Below are 6,548 nucleotides of genomic sequence, written 5' to 3' on the forward strand. Positions count from 1 at the left end.
GCTCCTGGCGTGGGCAACTCCTGAAATCAGTTAATTAATTCATTAATTACGTGGCTCTTCCTGGGAGAACGCAGGTGGAAAAGGCATTTACAGCAGAAGAGGGAGAAACACAGAGCTGGAGCAGAAAGAAGGGTGTGGTGGCACAGAAGGTCCCAGGGGCATTCGTGAGGAGTGTCCCTGTGCACCCACGAGGGGTGGCACCTCCAGGACCCCAGGGCTGGACAGGAGCAGAGTGACCAAGGCATGGGTCTGGACAGGAGGACAGGCTGCATTTGAAAAGACAGCGAGGGAAGGAAAAAAAAAAATCAAAAAGAAAAAAATTGATCTCTGGATTTGCATCTAATTTGTCTGAAGCTACAGAACGTGGGGCTTCAGAGGCCAATACTGAAACTTTCCAATTTGTCTTGCACCGACCAAAAGTTCTGTGACAGCCCTGTTCAGAGTGAGCCACCTCAAAGGATCATCCCAGCAGGGAGGAGAGCACTGGGCTGTGAAATGTCATTTATTTGAGACGTTACTCCCACGGGGGCAAAGGCAGCATTCAGCTCTCTGAAGCTCGTGGTGTCAGAGGCACTGGGATGGGGCACGGAGCTGCTGGAGCCTCCCTGCTGCCAGCACACTCCCCTGGCACAGAGGGAATGTGCCCGTGCCAGGGCTGCACAGATAACACCCTGCAAGGCACAGAGTGTCAGGGAGCCAGGCCAGAAACTCATTCACTTAGAGGAGAGAGAGCTTTTCACCTGAGCAGCTCCCATCAGTTGAGAAGGATGGAAATGTCAGGGCTGAGGTGTCCTGGAAGGAGCCAGGGCTGGGTGGGCACCTTGCCTGGTGCCTGGAGCAGAGCTGGGCTGCTGCAGGGCACTGAGTGGAATCAGCTGGAGGTCAGCATCGGTGGGAGCTGTGATGGGTGTGATGAGAGGCACCTGTGGGACAGCAGGGAGCAGGTGAAGGTCAGTGAAGCTCCTCTGCCACCAGGACAGAAGGGACTTCGGGAGAAAAAGTGAGTTCTGCTCTTATTCTTATTACTGAGTTCTGTTTGGAGGGAAGGGGAAGTTTTATGGTTTGAGTGTGGGAATCAGCAGGAGAAACTGTGTTTATCCTGCCCTGCCTTTGGCAAGGGAATGAGGTGCAGCCAGCCTGGGGCACACCATGGGAGCCCCTGCCAGTGCTGCATCCCCAGGGAGCATCCTGCAGCAGAGCTGGGTCCCAAATCCTCCTGCTGGGTCCCAGATCCTCCTGCTGGGTCACAGATCCTGCTGGAAGGGTTAACCCGGGCCAGCCCCCAGTGCCGGGCACGGAGGGGTTAACCCGGGCCAGCCCCCAGTGCCGGGCACGGAGGGGTTAACCCGGGCCAGCCCCAGTGCCGGGCACGGAGGGGTTAACCCTGGCCAGCCCCCAGTGGCGGGCACGGAGGGGTTAACCCTGGCCAGCCCCCAGTGCCGGGCACGGAGGGGTTAACCCGGGCCAGCCCCAGTGTCGCTGGGAGCCGGGAGGTGGCACTCGCAGCCCGGCGTGCGGCGCTCCCCGCAGCCAGCAGCGTTTTTGGGGGAATATTGCTGAATTCCGTCATTCTCCCACGGGCGGGGCAGGAGCCCCGGGCTCCCCTGGCTCAGGGCTCCCTCGGCGTTCTGGTCCAGGTCTGGGTTGTGTCTTAAAAATAATCCCCACCCGAGAGCACTGACTGTCAGATCAAACCTCATTTATGTGGGTCACCATGTTATATATATGATATTTTAATATATTTCTAATTTTATTTATTTATTTATTTATATTTCTAAATGGACTGCCCGGCCCCAAGCTGTCCTGAATTCCTGAGAGCTCATTTCACCCAGCGAACTCCTCCTCCCCCATGGAACCAGCCCCTGCTGGCAGTCCTGGGTGTGCCAGGGACACCCCTGGCACCCCCTGGCAGCCCCTGGCAGTCCTGGGTGTGACACGGACACCCCTGGCACCCCCAGACCCTCCTGGCTCTGCCCAGGGGTGCCCCTGGCACTCCCAGCCCCTGCCTGTGCTGTGGCCCCTGGGCAGACCCACTCCATGGAGGCTGTGCCCGTGGGCTCAGGGCACACCCAGGGAGGTCCCTGTGCCCCTGGCCTGTCCCTGTGCCCCTGGCAGGTCCCTGGGGCTGTCCCTGTGCCCCTGGCCTGTCCCTGTGCCCCTGGCAGGTCCCTGTGCCCCTGGGGCTGTCCCCGTGCCCCTGGCAGGTCCCTGTGCCCCTGAGGCTGTCCCCGTGCCCCTGGCAGGTCCCGGGGCTGTCCCTGTGCCCCTGGCAGGTCCCCGTGCCCCTGGCAGGTCCCTGGGCCTGTCCCTGTGCCCCTGGCAGGTCCCCGGGGCTGTCCCTGTGCCCCTGGCAGGTCCCCGTGCCCCTGGCAGGTCCCCGGGGCTGTCCCTGTGCCCCTGGCAGGTCCCCGTGCCCCTGGCAGGTCCCCGGGGCTGTCCCTGTGCCCCTGGCAGGTCCCCGTGCCCCTGGCAGGTCCCTGGCCTGTCCCCGTGCCCCTGGCAGGTCCCTGGCCTGTCCCTGTGCCCCTGGCAGGTCCCCGGGGCTGTCCCAGCCCTGAGCCCTCCCTGCAGCCCCTCTCAGCCCAAAGCTGCAGGCGCTGGCAGGACTGGCTGTGCTCCCCAGCCCAGGTTATCCCACGGAGCTGGCTCTGGAGCAGAGATGGATCTTGGCTGATACAAACCCTCCTGAGTGGGGGTCTCTGTATCTTGGGGGTTTTGTGCCCCAATCCAGCAATTTTGGTAAAGGGAAAAGAATGAATTTACCTCAGAGATAACAAAGTTGATGGTAAATTTCAGCCAGCTGGTGCAGAAAACAGCTGAGAGATGATGGCCCCCAAACCAGGCTTTAAACAGAAATGATCAGTGGCCATAAAGCTGCCACCAGCACCATTCTAACCATGGGAGAGTTATTTCCCTCATTCACTCTCACATTCTCATTAATCTTCCTGTTCTTCATTATCCATTTTATTGCCCCTCTCCCACTGCTCATTACGGCACAGGAAGGGCTGGAGCCTCAGAGAGCCTCAGGGGCAGCAGGATTTCCTGCTCTGCCTTGAAGTTACCTTCAGAACTCCTGGTTTACTTCACAGAAACGTTCTGTGAGAGGCAGCAGCCTGGGAGGGTTCCTCAGCAGCAGGAAAAGGCTCCTGGTGGTGCTGAGCTCCCTGCTCAGGAGCTGCTGTGGCTCTGCTCAGGTGTCCCTGCCCCAGCCAGGCTGCTCAGCCCCTCTGGGACACCAAAATGGCACTGCAGGGCTCCTCACCTGCCTCCCTTTCCCTTTTTTTCCTTTCCCTTTTTTCCTTTCCCTTTTTTCCCTTTCCCTTTTTTTCTTTCCCTTTTTTTCCTTTCCCTTTTTTTTTTTTTCCCCTCCCTCTTTCCCTCTCCCTCTTTCCCTCTCCCTCTTTCCCTCTCCCTCTTTCCCTCTCCCTCTTTCCCTCTCCCTTTCCCTCTCCCTTTCCCTCTCCCTGCCCTGGGCACACCCCCAGGACAGGCAGGGACCCTCAGCCCCCTGCCCCTGCTCTGGGCTTTATCTCCTGCCTTTATTTCCCAGGCACATTTTAAACTGCTGCATGGGTATGAAAAGCAAACAGAGGAGCTCTGAGCCTGCCAGGGCTGTGAATGGTGTCAGGGAAGTGAGAATAATAAAATATTGTTTAATATACTGCAATAGACACAGCAGATGTTTAACTTGCTTTCAATAAAAATGACCCCATATCATTTTATTAACTTTGGGGATGCATTAGCCTCCTCTCCAGAAGGCAGGGGAAGATCCAGCTATTGTACCAGGAGGGAAGGAGGAAATTGGAGGGGGGGTTATCGTGGCTTGAGTCCCTGCTGCCTCCTGTGGCACAGATGTCACTGGGAGCAGCTCCTGTCAAGTCTCACTGGTGCCTGCAGAACCAAAGAAATGAGTTTGTACCCCAAATTAGCCATCTTCTCCAAAACCCATGAATCAGGGACCCAGCCCTTCCTCCCTCCTGAGGAATCCCACGAGAGCCCCAGAGCTGCCAGGCTGGCACAGCCCCGTGGGCACACACACCAGGGCAGGTTTGGGGAGGGGCAGCAGGACCCCCCTGGCAGGAGTGGGGATATTTCCATTTCCAGGAGCTGCTCCTGCATCCCCAGGGCCAAACTCCTGCTTTGGCTCCCTCAGCCCACACAGTGCTGCTCCAGGAGGCTGCAGCTGGAGATGAGCTGGGCTTGGTGCTTCCCAAGACACTCCAAGTGTTTTCCTCAGCCTGGGGAGTGTTTTGATGTCTGCTGCTTTTACTTCAAAAGGCTGTTTGGCCACATTCTGCTTTGACATCCTTGTAAAAATATTTGAAGTGCTCCAGCAAGATGAGAGTGCTTTGAAAAGCCCACTTTAAATTATTGTAGTGCTTGGTGCTTTTATGAGGGCTTGAATTTGGGCACTTTTGTATCACACAGAACAATTTCACCACGTTCAAGCTCATCAATTTGATGAGCTGGAATTTAGCAGTGATGAGGATTGTGCACATGTGTAATATCATTTTTGGAATTATTAAACTCTGGACAGCCTGCAATGGTGTTAGCCCTGCACAAGGAGTGGGACAGGGAAGGAGAAAGGTAAAGCTTAAACCAGGGAGATTCAGGTGGGACAGGGCTGGGGACAGTGCTGGGACAGTGCTGGGACACTGCCACGTCCCAGCTGGGCACAGAATTCCCTCCACTGAGGACATCCCTGTCTGTTCTGTGCTATTTGGAGCAGAGCTCTGCAGAATGTCCTGACAGAGGGAGCAGGTTCAGGGAAAATCTGTGTGAGGAAGTAGCAAAAGAACCAGGGAATGGCATTTGGGGTTTAGTGAAAATCTGTGTGAGGAAGTAAAGAACCAGGGAATGGCATTTGGGGTTTAGTGAAAATCTGTGTGAGGAAGTACAGAACCATGGAATGGCATTTGGGGTTTAGTGAAAATCTGTGTGAGGAAGTAAAGAACCAGGGAATGGCATTTGGGGTTTAGTGAAAATCTGTGTGAGGAAGTAAAGAACCAGGGAATGGCATTTGGGGTTTGTTGAAAATCTGTGTGAGGAAGTACAGAACCAGGGAATGGCATTTTGGGTTCAGTGAAAATCTGTGTGAGGAAGTAAAGAACCAGGGAATGGCATTTGGGGTTCAGTGAAAATCTGTGTGAGGAAGTACAGAACCAGGGAATGGCATTTGGGGTTCAGTGAAAATCTGTGTGAGGAAGTAGCAAAAGAACCAGGGAATGGCATTTTGGGTTCAATGAAAATCTGTGTGAGGAAGTAAAGAACCAGGGAATGGCATTTGGGGTTTGTTGAAAATCTGTGTGAGGAAGTACAGAACCAGGGAATGGCATTTTGGGTTCAGTGAAAATCTGTGTGAGGAAGTAAAGAACCAGGGAATGGCATTTGGGGTTCAGTGAAAATCTGTGTGAGGAAGTACAGAACCAGGGAATGGCATTTGGGGTTTAGTGAAATCTGTGTGAGGAAGTAAAGAACCAGGGAATGGCATTTGGGGTTCAGTGAAAATCTGTGTGAGGAAGAACCAGGGAATGGCATTTGGGGTTTTAGTGAAAATCTGTGTGAGGAAGTACAGAACCAGGGAATGGCATTTGGGGTTCAGTGAAAATCTGTGTGAGGAAGTAAAGAACCAGGGAATGGCATTTGGGGTTTAGTGAAAATCTGTGTGAGGAAGTACAGAACCAGGGAATGGCATTTGGGGTTTGTTGAAAATCTGTGTGAGGAAGTACAGAACCAGGGAATGGCATTTTGGGTTCAGTGAAAATCTGTGTGAGGAAGAACCAGGGAATGGCATTTTGGGTTCAGTGAAAATCTGTGTGAGGAAGTACAGAACCAGGGAATGGCATTTGGGGTTCAGTGAAAATCTGTGTGAGGAAGTACAGAACCAGGGAATGGCATTTGGGGCTCAGTGCCCCTGGTCTCAGCTCCTGGCACAGCCCAGCAGGCTCCAGGCTCTCAGGTGAGGGCACTGTCCCCAGCCCTGCTGGTCCCACCTTCTCTGCTGGCTCAGAAATGAATCTGTCTCAAACCACTGCCTGCTCAGGTGGAAGCTGTTCCCATCTCCTTCCCCAGAGGGCTTTGCTGCAGTGCCGTGACTTGCTCTGCATAGAAACAAAATCCCTGGGATAAGATTGGGTGTTTGAAATTGCTTTTTGGAAATTAGGAACTCTGTGCAGCTTCTAACACCAGTTTATTGTCAAGCTGAGCAGCCTTGGCTCGTGTCAGCCCTGAGCAACTTGTGTTAACACCAGAAATACACAAATAAAACCAGCTCAGAGGTGGCTACAGACTTTTGAGGGGAATAGGGATGGGTGTCTAAGCTGCTGTAATTGAACTCCTGCTGGAGGTTTACATAAGCAGAATAAATGAAAAAAGTTCCCTTTTTTGAGGAGGGATATTCAGTATAGCTGCAAAGGCAGACAAAACCAGGTTTTGCTGTAGTCTGGAAATTAAAACCAGCAATGAGCAATGCACCCACCCTGCAATCTCAAATCAAACCAGCAATGAGCAATGCACCCACCCTGCATCTCAAATCAAACCAGGCACCC

The sequence above is a fragment of the Serinus canaria genome, chromosome 15 (genome assembly GCF_022539315.1).
Source record: "Serinus canaria isolate serCan28SL12 chromosome 15, serCan2020, whole genome shotgun sequence".
In the NCBI taxonomy this organism is placed as follows: Eukaryota; Metazoa; Chordata; class Aves; order Passeriformes; family Fringillidae; genus Serinus; species Serinus canaria.